Source organism: Pezoporus wallicus, unplaced genomic scaffold, assembly GCF_028554395.1.
Source record: "Pezoporus wallicus isolate ANWC-B61680 ecotype Strahan unplaced genomic scaffold, APGP_CSIRO_Pwel_v1 contig_5416, whole genome shotgun sequence".
NCBI lineage: Eukaryota > Metazoa > Chordata > Aves > Psittaciformes > Psittacidae > Pezoporus > Pezoporus wallicus.
Genome location: NW_026642898.1, coordinates 1,075,606 through 1,091,052, shown reverse-complemented (window position 1 = coordinate 1,091,052; position 15,447 = coordinate 1,075,606). Strand labels below are relative to the sequence as shown.

Below are 15,447 nucleotides of genomic sequence, written 5' to 3'. Positions count from 1 at the left end.
CACTAAACTCACAGCAGTTGGCTTCTGCAGTGTTTCAACAAGTGGGAGCAAGGGTTTGTGACTGCCCAAACAGAAACAAGTTATCCGTTTTCATCTTGCTTAGAAAAATTAATTGTGCTTGAGGGAAAGTGAGTGTTCTGTTGGATTTTGGCTTTGGGGGGGTTAACTGCATTTTGGTTCAGCCAGGAGGTAAAAAAGAAGGGAGGAGGAATCACTCTTCACAGAGCATACTGTAATCTGCTGGTGAAGAAGGCCTTCCTGACCTCGGCAGCACTGGAGCAGGAGCAGTCTTGCTCACTCTGCCAGCAGCTACCTCCAGCATCTTTCCAGGGAAATTCCAGAGGAATTTTGTCTTCTGTGTCTCCCTATTTCCCATCCCAAGGAAACGGGATCCTACCTGCACCCCACTAAAGCAAAACCCAGGTTTGTAAAGATATCACTCCTTGTATCTTACAGAGGCAACAAGCAGAAGGATGATTAGAAAAGAGTCCAAGCCTGGCACCTTACCTCCAGGTACAAAGGCCAAGAGGCAAGAAGTCTGTGTTACCTACGGACATGGAGAAGTCTCCACCACCCTCAACACCCAAATAACAAGTAGATATGAGCACAGGGCTGGAAAACAAGGCAACAGAGGAGAGAACCCAGAGGCTCTTTGGAAAAGAGAGGGGGCTCTTTGTCATTCTGCATCCACAAGTGCTCAACACAACCAAATACAGCCACAGGGGCGGGGCAGAGCACACAATGAGTATTCCTCAGCGTCTTTCTGCTAACAGGGCACAGAGCAGCGAGGCTTAAACTGATGTTTCAAAGCACTCTGGCAGGTACTCAGATCCCACAGCATCTAGTACACTTGCAAAGACAGGGGTCCTTTGAGGCTGGGATTTCATCTAATCCATTTGCCATGCCTTGCTACATCCCTGTTTGGGGAGTGCTCTTTCCTGCCCACATCATCCATAGCCGAGCAACAGGTTGTAACTGCTTCTGGAGCCAGGCACTCAGAGCTGGACCTTAACCAAGCCAGATGTACAACACCAACTCCATCAGCACTGAGAGGGCAAGGGTGCGAGCAGAAAGGTTACCACATCATCACTGCACCAGTCAAGTTCAACAGCTTTCTGAAAGCAAACATAGTCCCCTCTTATTTGCTATCCCAAGACAGGAGCAGCCATCCTCCAGACTGAGCCTTGCCAGATTCATTTCCCAGAGCCCTGCTGCAGAGCTCAAACTCCCCAGGGGTCAGTGAACTGGGGCTACGCAGCACACAGTGAGCAGAGTGCTTTGAAGGCACCTGCTCCAGAGGACCATACTGTCAACTCCAACAGCAACAGTATCAGAGTGGAAAACTAAAAAAAGAATAAAAAAACCCCAAAACAACAACAAAAAACCAAAATAATCTTCAGGCTGCATTCAGTCCATTTTACCTCTCTGATTATTTCTACAATGTATGTTTCAGAGGAAAAGCAGGCAAAGCCATTTGGAGTAGTTCTGATGATTACATGCCACTAGACAGCCCACTGGCTAAACCATTAGAAACCAAACCCAGCAGTTCAGAAATGAGATGCCAGGCTTCCTGACAATCCACGTGCATTTACAGAAAAAGCATCTTCCCTTTAGCATGTAAAAACATGTTTACTGCCAACAGACAGCAAAAGCCAAGGGCTGCAAAAACCCACAGAACACTTCAAAATGATGCATTTCATTTCCTCCCCAAGAGGGGAGGTGAAACTGCTTTCTTAAACACTCATTTTTGCTGAGCTGCAGGTGTTTATGCAACTTAATTTTGGAACTAAGCAGGAAAATTACCCCATCTTTTCAGGCAGCATTTTCCTACCAATACTCATCAAAGGGGAGGAGAAGCACCTGAAGGTCAAAGGCACATGAGTGCACGTCCTGTGGGGATGCTGAGGAGGTTTAAGCTCTGCTGATTCCCAAGTAACAACAGGCACCCGAGGGCTGTGTGACACACCACAGGCGGGCTGTGCTCAGCAACATCACAATTTTAGCCAAACTGACCCAATTTCCCTGAGCAGCACTGTACAGGCCAGCACTTGGAGAAGGCAAACGCAGACATGCCTGGGGAGCTCTTGTGCCTCTCCACTGCTGCACTCATTCAGGCCTCTTTCAACAGGCACTGCAGAGCTGAACACCATTCAGGGGCCTCATCCAGCACTAACCTGGCCATGGAAAGACTGCGCTGCCCTGAAAGCCTGTGGATCAACCTCTCCACCAGCTCTGATCAACAGCAACTATCATTAGTGTCAGAGCCATACACTCATTTGAACCACACTACTCCTTTCTACGCTTCTAAACACAAAAGCTGCTGCTAGGAGCCATGCCAAAGGTCTCCTCATCCTAACCTGCTCTAGTGAAAGGTGTCCCTGCCCATGGCAGGGGGTTGGAACTGCATGAGTTTTAAGGTCCCCTCCAAGACAAAAAAGACCATGATTATAACCTGCTGTGGCAGTGGTTAACCTTGTGTTAGCTTAGACTGACCTCAGCTCCATCACCATCATATTTCATCTCCTGAATGGCTGTTTCACTCTTAGCATTAGGAAAGAGAGCAGCAGGATGAAGCTGTATGGGCTCACGATGCATTTTGTGCTGGATTCAGAAACCTGGCACCATTCTGAGCTGCAGCGAAAATGGGAAATTCTGAAACTCTTCCTAAAGCAAAACTCACTTTGCTTTCTCATGCAGTTACCATATACAGCACAACCCCCTTCAGAACAAGACAACGTGGCAAGGCTATTTACAGCATTGCTTCTACCAGCTCTTTTACTCATTTCACTTGCTGAAAAGCAGGACTGAAATGTTCTGCAATGACATGCAATTCACTGAAGTCAACAGGTAGCTTCCACAGACAGCACCCCACGGCCCTTCCAACCAAGACAACTCAAACATTTCTGCCTGCCACCCATTGCAGTGTTAATGACTGACAGTCCAAAAGGAAACCCACAAAACAACACATGGGACCTGAACTTTGCTGCTTTTGTTTTCTTTGCTACAGTACTTTCAGTCAGTTTGCTGTTCCAGAATGTATTCTGCTGTAATAATGTAACAATTCAGGTTACAAACAGAAATTCACCAATGTGTTCTTGCTTCTTCTCTCCCGAACACTACACAACGTGCTCAGTAATTACCATTTTCTCTTCTGGAAAAGGGGGAGAAAAACACTCCCCCACACCACAGGTAAAATCCCAAACGTTTCCTATAGGCCACTTCATTTGGGGAACGCAGCAGAAAGAGCTGATGAGGATGGTGAGATAGCAGGTGTTGATGTACCAAGATTACTATAGATGCTGACGTGAGACTGTAAGACTGGATCTGCGCTATATGTGAGATATGCAAACAAAAGAAAAATGGAATAAGAAGAATTTCTGTACTGTTTTTTTTGTCTCTAAAAAGATTATAATCATCCATCTGTCCAGAACTGTTATTAAGGATTATACTGGAGGAAAAATTATAGGCAGAGAAGCATAGCAAGAGCTGTATTTGTTGCAATTTCTCTTGGGACACGTAACCTACATAAGTCCTGAAGAGCAGAGGAACACCTTTCCCTTCCCTCCCTGAACTGTGAGGAAATAACATCCGAGCTCTGCTTTGAAAAGAAAGGACTGAGAAGTCCTTATAAAGATTTCTCTTTTAATAGTGATCTATTAAGATGACATCTATTTGGGTAGAAATAAAAATAATGCAATTGACTGGATGCAAACTGAAGACTCCCTATCTTACTCTTTTGTTCCATCATCCACAGAAAGTTTTTTGAACAGGATTGGCAGTGATTTTTCCGTTTAACTAAGGGACAGGAAACACCCCTCTAAACAGAGGGGGCTCTTTCAGAACAAGTACAAAACATTGACAAAGAACCCCACATGGCTCAGGGAAGGCAAGTTCAAAAGCACATCAGCTCCTCTCCTGCAGTTAAATACCAGTGTGCCTTAACCCCAGCTGCAGGCAGATCCCTGAGGAACTGGGACACGAGTTTCATGAAAACAGGAGTGTCGTGGTTTAAGCCAAACCCAGGACAAGGAGGCAAGGAGATGAAGAGGACCCTGCTAAGGTGCCTCCCTGAAGAAAAAGCCACATTTCAAACTAAGCCCTATTTCTCATCAGCAGATCAACCCAACCTCAAGCTACAGAAGACAGGGTTTCTTTGGGCCCACTGCTGATGGAGGTACTTGCACTAAATATGTGACTACCTACTGATTTCTCGGGTAATAATTCTACTAACAGACATCGTCACTATGCAAATCCCACTGCTAGAACCACACACAGTGTTTATGCAAGAACCACAGAAGACATGCTGCTTATGATCTCAGCACTTGGCTATTAGTATGTATTAAACATTGTCCTGTATTCCAGCTGACAGCAAGTCCTCCTCTGAGCCCTGGCTGCTCAGGGAATTTGCAGTACCCATACAATGCATGCACGAAACAACATCCGTGTTTACTGACTTAAAAATTAGTAAGTACAGGTTTGTGGCAGTAAAGGTGATGCCAACACAGACACCTGGAGCTGAGAAAGTCAACTGTAAGACCGAGGAGCCAGAAGCAACTTTCATTCCTACCTGGTTCAGTGCAATTTCTGACATACGGCTGCCCTCCTTCCTCTGGGACATCAGTCGTGTTCTCCTCATTCGTTTGCAGTAGCTGTCTCCCGCTCCATTTGTCTTTACTTTCCACAGAAGAGCTCAGAGCATCATAACCTAAAGTGAAAGAGCAGTAGATACATGAGACTGCGCAGGGAAGGCAGCCAAAACATTTGCATTTCAAACCCCATATCCCTTGGGTTAAAACCAGCACTGTTTCTAATCCCTCTGGAAAGGCACGCTGCCATTAGCTCCACATCCCAGTTAGCCCCAGAAACATTAGGAGTCAGGTTCATTCTACCATAACTTCACAGTTTCATACTAGAAGATCATCTGGGGTTTCACAAGAAGTTGTAAGCTTCAGTCAGTTTAACAATGGAGAATCACTGTTGTTTTGGATAAAACCCAAAATAAAACAGAACAAAACAAAAACCCTACAAACCACCACACACAGCAAAACCACCTCAACTTAGCACTTGTGTAGCACTGCCCTGCTCTTAAGCATCTGCAAAATGCTGCTGAATTTTGCACAGGCTTATACAACATTTAAGCCGTTTCTGTTTAGGCTTGCAATCGAACCTGCTGCTGAAGGAGGCCTCAGAAACACAGCGCTGGACACAAACGTTTGGCACTCTCAAAATGGCTCTTCCTAAGCCCAACCACACCATTATCCCCACCCAACGCAAACCCAATGAGGTCAGAGAGTGCCTCCAAGTCACTGCAGGAGCTCCCCCTGCTCCCAACCATTAAGAAACATCTGTAAACCTCAGGGGCAAGTACTTCATATAACACTGAAAAGGGATAAACCAGGAGTCAACCGTTTCAGACCCAGGGGGTTAAGTGCTCTTCACCATGCCCTGTCCTCCTAACAAGCGTGTCTGCACACTGACTGACCTCTCGGCTTCCCAACACCAGCCATGTGACCTTTGCTCACCGGTTTCTTTGCCAGCAAGCCCCAGACCTGGCTGCAAACCAGCTGTACACTATTGAAGCTTCAGGGCTACACACGGTTGATCAAGAATACCGAGAACACCCCCAAAACTCTATTCCCAGGCCATCAACCCAGTGAAACAAGAACCACCATCTGGAAGGCAAGGATGGAGCAAAGAGCAGCCAAATAAGGAGCCTGACACAGCACATCTTGGGCTCCAGTGAAGGATGAAAGCGGCTAGCACCAGGACTTGGCTGCTGAGAAGGCACAAGGAACTTAAAAGTGAATATTGAGAAGCGAGTGCAGGCAGCGATAGCTGGGCAAGAAACACACCAGGAAGTCAACTCGCTGGGCACCAAACCCAGTTTGTACAAGACAAATGTGAAGACACACCACACCACACCAACCACCCGCGCTCAGCAGCAGCTCAGCACATCACACCATCACACCGGAGCTGCTTCACGACCCAGGCTCAGTGCCCAGGCTGGTTTCAGGTACAAGCACACAGCAAGTAACCCCACAAAAGGTAACGCACCACTTTGCCTCATCACTCCTGGCTCTTTGCTTTACTCCCCACTTCAGCTTTGCCTTGGTGCTGTGAAGTGAAACTATTTTAGCAATGTCAACAAAAGCAGCTGGCTCGTTTGCATGATGTTCTTGGCACAAGGCTGGTCAGCCTTGGATATGCCATGTCTGCCTCACAAGCTGGATGCGTGTGCTCATGTGTCAGTCCTCTGCATCCTATGTAGGTTGAGATCCAAGGAGGAAAAAAAAACCTTCTCCTGCATCCGCCTGAGGCAGGCACGCAGCCCAAATCAGCTATCTCACAGCAGAGACCTTGAGCACACCCAATAACAAACAGCACTTGAGAGAGACTTCCATATACCCATCCATCTTTCCACCAAGCAGAACATGGGCTTTCTCACAAGCGCTTTGCTACTGAAGCTACTCTTCACGTGCCTATCACTGGTACTGCCCATGGACTGTCTCCTGTGTTGTGGCAGGGCCTGGCTGTCCTGCCCACTGAGAACATGCAATTGTCTGTCCAACATCTACGGAACCTTGGGACAATGGGAAACAGCCGGCTCTACTCCATGCAGGGAATTCATTCACAGCACCAGGGGTCCATGGAAGCTGGAGTCTGCACCCAATGCCTGAAGCTTCAAAACCACCTTGAAATCTGAGCTATTCCCCATTTTGACCAGCACTTTGGAGACGGATCACAAGCAAAGAGCAGTGGAAAATTCAGCTCTAGAGGCAATGTCTCGGATAAAGGAAAAGGCTCTTTGCAGCTCCAAACCCTTTTGTTACATTTTCTGACAGATTCCATTGAGAGAGGTGCCCAGCCTGAGACCTCTTTGTCTTGCCCGTGGCAGCTCTCCTGTCGCTCCACCAGTGGAGAGGCAATGCCTGGAAACTTGCATCCCACGGCAAGCACAGCAATGCTCCAATGCTCCCAAGGCAGGCAGGTGTGTGCCTGTCTGAGGAACATCCACAGCTGCACCAGCAGCCTCAAGCACCCCTCTTTTCTAAGCAAGAAGTGTTTAACTCAGTAAACTAAGCAGGGGTATTTGAAGCTTCAAGGACTTTGCACTTGTGACGCTTTACAAACTTTAGAGAATGCTGTTTGTTTAGTCTGTGAGCAGGGGCAAGAGCTTACACTGCAAGCTAAACATACACAAACAGCACTTTCTCAGGAGGAGCACGTGTAATAGTGCAACATCAGGCATCTCCCATAATAATAAACACGCCGGTAACCCGAGCTGAGCAGTTCAGCTCCTCACACGAGCCCTTTCCAAAGCAGAGATCCGTCCCCAAGCACCACTGCTGCACCACGGCACAGAGAGAAGGCAGGAGGAGAACCTGCAAGGGCTACAGCACCCATAGGTTCTGCACAGACCCTCCTGCTGCCCCAACCAATAACACCTCTCCCTCCCAGAGGGCAAACCTCTCCAAGCGAGAGGTAAAGAAGAAGAAAGTCATCTGAGGTGACTTTGGAAGGGGAAAAGCTTAATTTGGCATTAAAAATGTTTATAAAGGCTACACTCGGCATTCACACAAATCAGCGTAAATAGCAGCAGAGCTGGTCCATGGGTGAACTTGTTGGGATGTGGCTCTGACTTGCACCGTTAAAAGCTCTCCTCTGGTACTTCCAGGTTCAAGCAGGGTTGGTTGTTCCACAGCAGGACTCGCAATCTGCTGACCCCCAAATCCTGCCTTTGGTATCTCCTCTCTGAAACACACTTGGCTTGACAGAGCTATAGAAAACAGAAGTTACAAAAACAGGGAGATGCTTTTGCAAAGGTCTGACCTTCCAAGGATTTCCCTGTGAAAACAGGGACACATCAAGATCCTAACCTTGCTAACAAGGACATTTTATGACGAGTACCAGGGGGCCACAGGCAGCTCAAAGCCTGGCCCCGGGGCATAGCCTGCACACCCATCACCCTCCCAGGAACCTGGATCTGTGTGCTGACAGATTCAGTGACAGAGGAACTGGTGCCAGCTGTGGTTTAACCCTTCACACGTGCATACAGCACAGACCTCACCATCTGGTGGGTGCAGCAGGCACCACCCTTCTGAGCTGGCAGCATCTCTCCCTGCTTCAGCTGCTGGCACAAGGCAGAATCATCACCACCAAGGAGTGCTGCAGCACCAGCGACATCACCTCGGCCATAGCACCCCACCACGACCGGGACGACAGCATGACCCCAACACCATGGCCAGACCCAGCTTCCACAGCACCTTCCCATGCCAGCAGTGCCCAAGGAAGCTGTGGCTGCCCCGTCCCTGGCAGTGCTCAAGACCAGGCTGGACAGGACTTGGAGCAAGCTGCTCTAGTGGAAGGTGTCCCTGCCCATGGCAGGGGGATGGAGATGGATGAACCTTGAGGTCCTTTCCAACCCAAACCATTCTGTGATTCCCACCTGCACTGGTGAGGGCCCTCCTTGGGCTGCCACAAAACCACAGCAGGAGCATCAGCACCTCAGGCTCTCATGTGGAAAACACACAAGTATACTCTGACCTACAAATATTACACAATCACCTCCTCGGGCCAGCTTCAAAAAGGCAGATGCCATGAGCACAAGTTCTCTTTGAGAACAGATTTTTTGCAACATGTGCTTTTGGCTCCTCAGTTCTGACTGTGCAACCCTTCATTCACCTGTTCCAAGGCAGAGCTTACGCTGACTTGAAGCTCCACATCAGCTGCCAAAGGCTGCAGGGCCTAGGCCCTGATGTCACTAAATGAGGGCCCCATCCCTTGATTTCAATATACACTAAAATCACAGCCAGAAAAATGTAGAGCAAAATTCCAATATCCTGCAGAGAGGCTACAAGAACAGCAAGGAATGAGCAAAACTCTTCTTTCCACAGAGAAATAGGAAAGGTTGCAAGAAGAAAGCAAATGGCTTTCTTTCTTCTTGCAGTTAATTCAGAACTGGACGATTTTTAATGGGAAGCACGGCAAAGACATTTCTGTCATTTTCTCAGCAGAGGCAAAGACTATTGAACATCTTGCATTAGCTACACTGTCGTTTGGTTCAGGCCAGCGGACAAATTGGACATTTTTCTTATTAATGTCTTAGCTGCTGGCGTTAAAATAAAGTAATACCATGACATCTTTAAAAACTTTGCTACAATAGACAGTTTTTCCACAGTTCTGGAGCATGGCATATTTCAAAGCGGATGAATTATGCTTTTCAAGCACTAAACATCACCACAAGGTACTTTCCACAACTCCAGTTACCCAGCACCAGTTTTGCATTACACACTGAGAACCCAGGTTACGGAGAGCTTATTTGTGCCTCTTCCCAGAGACGTTCCCACGGACAATGAGCACACGAGTCATTTTTCCCTGTCGCCGTGCCCGCACTGCAGCTCACAGTGCAACAAGGCAATGCAGGCGGTGCGCTTCCACGGGCTGTGCCTCTGAAGGTGACAGGGAGCACATCAGTGGTGTGCTCCTGCCCAGCAGCCTGCTGGGAACAGGCTCTCCAGAGAGAGCTGAGCTCTTCTGCTCACACTCATGAAAACGAAGCCGAGTGGAACGAAGAACTGACCGCGCTGCTCAGGACTTCTGCACACTGTGTGCGACTCAGATCCCCAGGCTGAGCTCAAGAGCTCCTTACGCTATTCCAGAAGGCTCTGTCTGGAGTTTACGACTTCCAGCCCTGCAGAAGCACAGCTCGACACATCCTATCGGCACTTCTCAGCATGAAGATTCCTGCTTTATGATGGGACACGACACCCCTGTGCGCCCCGACAGCACACCAATTGCAGACAAGCATATTTATTTCCAGCATCAAGGCACAGGAATCCCAACAAGCCCAAAACACGGCAGGGCCTCAGAGCAGACATCCAGTTTCTAACAGGAGACAAAGAAACCTGGTGCAGAGCTCAGGGTCCGGCATGACTTTGATAGCTGAATGCAACAAAACCACCCCAATTCACCTCCGTAAGATGTGACAGAAGTTAGGTGAGATAAGCTGACAGAGGGCAGATTGAAGCTCTTCCCTGTGAGGGTGCTGAGGCCCTGGCACAGGGTGCCCAGAGAAGCTGTGGCTGCCCCATCCCTGGCAGTGTTCAAGGCCAGGTTGGACACAGGGGCTTGGAGCAAGCTGCTCCAGTGGAAGGGGTCCCTGCCCGTGGCAGGGGTTGGAGCTGGAGGAGCTGTAAGGTCCCTTCAACCCAAACCACTCTGTGATTTTACCTGCCTTGCCCTCAGCCACATGGCTTCCCATCAAAGACTATTTCCCACACAGGTTTCCTTAACAGAGCTACACAGATGAAGACCCTTTTAAATCTTTTTATTGTGCTATAAAGGAGCACAACTGCATGTTCGGACTGGTCCTTACTTCTGGTCCAGCAGCACTGAGTGGCTGTAGACCAGAGGAGACACCACAATGCATGACACCACACACAAGCAGCCCCTGCCCTACATGCTGCACTATCCAAGCAATACAACAAGCAATACAGCAAGCTCACACTAATCATGAGGCTGAGCATGTAATGCATACACACAGCCTCTCCTCCAAGTGTATCCCCCCATGTGAGGGAGAGAAACTTAGCAGCATCTTTCTCTCCAGGCTGCTGATTAAAAACCAAATACCCCCCATGTCCCCATCACTGAAATCAGGTCATTTCATAGAATCATAGAATGGTTTGGGTTGGAAAGGACCTTAAGATCCTCTAGTTCCACACCCCTTGCCATGGGCCTGGCCATGAAGCAATAAGGTCATTTCATTAACGTCTCCAAAACCATCCATTACCCCGTAATTAGTGGAAAATAACAACAACAGCAAAACATTAAGAGGAAGACAAGTGTGTGAATCAGGGTCTCGAGGTTTGCTAAGGAAAGGTCATGGAAAGCTCTCCTGCATCGGGCTGGTGTATGGTGGTACTGTGACACGAGTGTATTGCAGCCCTTCTCATCCAGGATGGGGCCGAGTCATTGGACAAGTTTAAATTAATGGGGAGGGCACTAAAAACTACACTGGCATGATGCTCAGCTGGGGGAAACTGGGATAACTCCTTGAGCTCTGGTGCAGGAACTGATTTACAGCAGTGGAGGATGTGGCCCCATAATGCTGAGGAGCAGTGAAGATGCCATGTGCTGGTGAGCAGCAAGCTGGAGCAGTGCAGAGCTGACAGAGCCAGCCAAAGGGCCAGATCTATCACCATGGCCTCCCACAAGCACGATGCACGGCTGCCAGGGACTGCGCAGAGCTGGCCGAGCCCTCGGCTCTCACGGACAGTGAAGGACTTTCCATGCAGACTGCTGGATCCTGCTGGCCAACACCAAAGCCAGCACAGCTCTCCTGGAACACGCCTGCCCTCCTTCCTCTCGTCTGTCCCTTCTATCCATTGTTCTGATGGTAGCAGTTCTGGAGGCCAGTTTTACACACTCCCCTTTGAGCTCACTGAATCATCTGCCTCTCCCTGAAACTCTCCTCCACTGTATACAAAAGGGAAGTATTTCTGGAGAAGAAAAAAGCTGGAAGAGCCAAGCACAGTCACCCTGTTAAGAGAGCAGCAGGGGGGGAGCAGCAGTGTGGTTACCTCGAGACAGACCAGGGGAATCCTCTCCGCAGAGCAGGACTCAGCTGAATTCACCACAGCATTGCTCAAGTTGCCCTTCTCACCCCTGCCCTGCAAGTAAGTGCCCAGGCAGGCCCTGCTCACGGGTTTATCACATCTCCTGCAGGTTGTCACAGCACAATCTGAGCTCAGGACTGCATAAGCAGTTCATAACTGATTATCTTTCTTTGTAGAGTGGTTTGGGAGATGCTTTCCTTTCAAAATCATCAGCAGCAAAGACCATAAATAGAGCATCCTCGGGGGGGGGAATTAAAAAAAATCAAACAAAAAACCCAGCAACCCAGCACCCGGCTTTGAAGAGCAGCCTGTTCTTCACAGCTGATTTCAAAGCTGTTATTTCCACATATGCCAACCTGCCGAAGGGCTGGGAAGAAGACCCACCACTGCTGTTAATACTTGTATAACATGAGTAGGGCACAGAGGCCAGAGCCAGGCACTTAACAAACAGGAGATGGTCCCTGCACCAAAGGCCTCCAAACCTAACTGGGCACAGAGCAGGAGCTGTAGGCGCAGGGCAGACGCACAGCTTGCTTGGGAAGAACACAGGATGTCTGAGAGCAGCATCACGGGATGTGCTCCAGAACCAGGGAGCACACCTTTCACTGCACAGCGCCAGCCCTGCCTCCGAGAGCTGCCAGCGCCGAGAGCCGCTCACAAGGCAAAGGCACAGCTAAGGAAGACCTGCAGCCTGCAAACGGGAATGACAGAGGAGACCTCAGGGTCCCGGTGTAAGCAGGCACTGCAGGAGTGTCTTAATGGTGAGCGTGACTCACCTGAACTAACTGCAGCATTGCTCAAGGCACCAGAGCACCAGGACATCCCGGTGCATTCCCTGCTGCTGAGCAGCACCTCACCCCCTGCTCACAGACCTCCCCTCCTCGCCACTTCTGCAAATCACAGAATGGCTTGGACTGAAAGGGACCTTAAAGCTCATCCAGTTCCAACCCTGTGCAGTGGAAGGTGTCCCTGCCTATGGCAGGGGGCTGGAACTGGATGAGCTTTAAGGTCCCTTCCAAATCAGTGATTCTCTGAAAGCACTGCCTCTGTACCCCTCTTCCCTCACAGGCACTCTCAGAGGAGCAAGGCGAAAGACCAGGTACACCTCTGGAACAACGCAGCCTCTGTGCTCCCATGCACTCACCTTCTCAGTTCCAGTGCTCCCACCGAGCCCGACATGGGTACCACACACCTCCAGACAGACAGACAGTCACCAGCTCTCCCCAGCAAAGAGCACAGAAGCCCACCAAGGACCTCAAGAAGCTTCTGCCCCTCCCGGTCATCACGAGCCCTCATGAGCAACACCTGGGAGCAGCACTGCAAACTCAGCCCTGGCAGAGCACGCTCTGCAGGTCAACAACAGCACCACATGGAGAGCAGCAAAACAGGTGATTTGGGGGTTATTTTAACTCTGAAAAGCTACCAACCACCTGAAAGTGCCATTCCCACGTGTTCTGCTTCAGTCTTCCCCTGCTCCCAGCCTGAAGGCAAAGAAAACTTTAAGGTCAGGAAGAGCTTTCCTAGAATCACAGTGGTTTGCGTTGGAAGGGACCTGAAAACTCCTCCAGCTCCAGTCCCTGCCACGGGCAGGGACCCCTTCCACTGGAGCAGCTTGCTCCAAGCCCCTGTGTCCAACCTGGCCTTGAACACTGCCAGGGATGGGGCAGCCACAGCTTCTCTGGGCACCCTGTGCCAGTGCCTCAGCACCCTCACAGGGAAGAGCTTCTGCCTAAGAGCTCATCTCAGTCTCCCCTGTTTGGGCAGGTTCAAGCCATTCCCCCTGCCCAGAGTACCCCTTGCAGCGCTGGCATCCATGGGCACCGCATGAACCTTTGCATTTGGGGTTGCTGGGCAGCACCCACAGCTCTGACCTTCATCACCTGCGGCACTTTGTGCAGCAAAGCTTGGGGGATGGAAAAGCATCTTTGCAAGAGATCACAGAATCACAGAATCCACCAGGATGAAAAAGCCCTTTAAGTTCATCCAGTCCAACCCTTACCCCAGCACTGCCAAGGCCACCACTAACCCATGGCACTGAGGCCTCGTCTCCACGCGGTGTGAACACTTGCAGGGACGGTGACTGCAGCCCTGCCCTGGGCAGCCTGTTCCAATGCCTGAGCACCCTCTGGGGCAGGAATTGTTCCTCAGCTCCATCTAAACCTGCCCTGGTGCAGCTTGAGGCCATTTCCTCTTGTCCCATCCCTTGTTCCTTGGGAGCAGAGCCCAGCCCCTGCTGGCTCCATCCTCCTGTCAGGCAGCTGTAGGGAGCCATCAGGTCCCCCCTGAGCCTTCTCTTCCCCAGACTGAACCCCCCAGGTCCCTCAGCCCTTCCCCATCACACTTGTGCTCCAGGCCCTGCACCAGCTCCGTTGCCCTTCTCAGGCCCCGCTCCAGGACCTCAATGTCTCCTCTCTTGGAGTGGGGGGCCCAGAACATAAATACTTTGAAAACTCCACTCCTGGCTGCACAAGTCAAAGATAAGCCACACACAAACCGCAGCCTGCAGCCAGAACATGAGGTAATGACTTAAGAGATGGAAGTTTAATCCCCACTCTGCCACAAACTCACTGTGACCTCAACCACATGCTCCATGTCTCTGTCACGGATTTCACTCTCCATCTGTCTCAGCTCTGCACAAGACCTGCTTCTCCCTACATGTTTGTATGATTCTTAGCAGGAGGCAGATGCAGTAACTAAACACACCACAGCAGTGCCCTAATGGGGAGGACAGGCTGAAATCTAGACGCTGCATGATGCAAACTGAATTTTTCTGTTTAAGGTACTTAGGGCATCCCTCGTGCACAGCAGCTAAATGCCAACAGAGTGCTTCCCTTTTTCTCCCCTAAGCAGCAGTAGCCTCACTCCTGCTGCAGAACAGTGAGGACTTGGGCTCACTGCGCAAGAAGGGCCTTAAGGGGTGAGGGAACAATGTGCTGCAGCACTTCATCTCTGTGCCAACCCTGGACCACACCACAGTGATCACACACCCCGTTACCAAGGGTGCTGAGTATCAGCAGCTCAGCCAGGCACTGGGAAGATGCCTTAACCAGGAGCACGCTTCACCTCTTTCACTCGCTTCAAAACCCCAGAAGTCTTCCCAAAACAGATTTTAAGTAATTTTACACAGATGGCATGCATCCCATTTTACCTTCCCAAAGGGTAGGGGTAAAGCCAAAAGCAACAGCATTTTTTCCTCCAGGAAAGCAGAGCAGGAATGAGATGAAACAGTCTCTTTCAAGAACATGAAAGCATGGAAGAACATTGATTTCTCTAAATTTATGAGCTCTGTGACGTCCTATATTCTTACAGAACAGGCATTTTGATAGAGGCTTTTATTTACAGATAAACAAGAGGGGGGGTTAGGAACCACCTGATCACTCAAAAGCTAGCTCTTCAGGTCTGCTAGCTCTCCAGGTCAGTAAAACACCTCCACCTCAGACCCGGCAGAAGGTGTAACTCGTCTCTAATGCTCAGACTCCATGGGAGCCATGGATTTCTGTGTACGCTTCTCCACCATCATGAACAGTGCTGGGGTTAGGTTTGTTAAGTGAAGATAAGATTTCCAGTCAGCTGTCTTATGCCAAAACTCGTCACTGGAGATGTGATTGCTGCCGGCTTCCCGGACTGTTCACTACCCGGTTGTGCAGAAATTCATGTTTTCTTAATTGTTCCTCTCAGCTTGACCATTACGCTGCGCATTCACTTCATGCTCTACACAGAAGTGCAAAGAAACTGCTTAGCACCTGGTAAAAATACCATTTTTAGATCTCCCTAACATGCCTCCTGGGATCCAGCTCTAAACTAAACAGTACTTTTCTTCTTATAATCTTCA

The 15,447-nt window shown here is 49.7% G+C and overlaps 1 protein-coding gene and 1 long non-coding RNA gene across 6 annotated transcripts in view; both read right to left on the bottom strand.

Moving 5' to 3' along the window:
• The window catches only part of SLC24A3 (solute carrier family 24 member 3), a 165,549-nt gene that overhangs the window by 130,674 nt on the left and 19,428 nt on the right, over window positions 1-15,447 (bottom strand). For 2 of the 5 annotated variants that reach the window (XM_057433138.1, XM_057433140.1), the window contains exons 1-2: window positions 12,760-12,855; window positions 4,568-4,705 (exon numbers count right to left, since the gene is read on the bottom strand). The gene's annotated coding sequence lies outside the window, so the exon portion shown is untranslated. Of the gene's footprint in view, window positions 1-4,567; window positions 4,706-11,579; window positions 11,686-12,759; window positions 12,856-15,447 lie in introns of those variants that run through there. The other 3 variants (XM_057433141.1, XM_057433143.1, XM_057433139.1) reach the window with 2 other exon arrangements.
• The window catches only part of LOC130611904 (uncharacterized), a 164,340-nt gene that overhangs the window by 143,984 nt on the left and 4,909 nt on the right, over window positions 1-15,447 (bottom strand). The window lies entirely within an intron of this gene.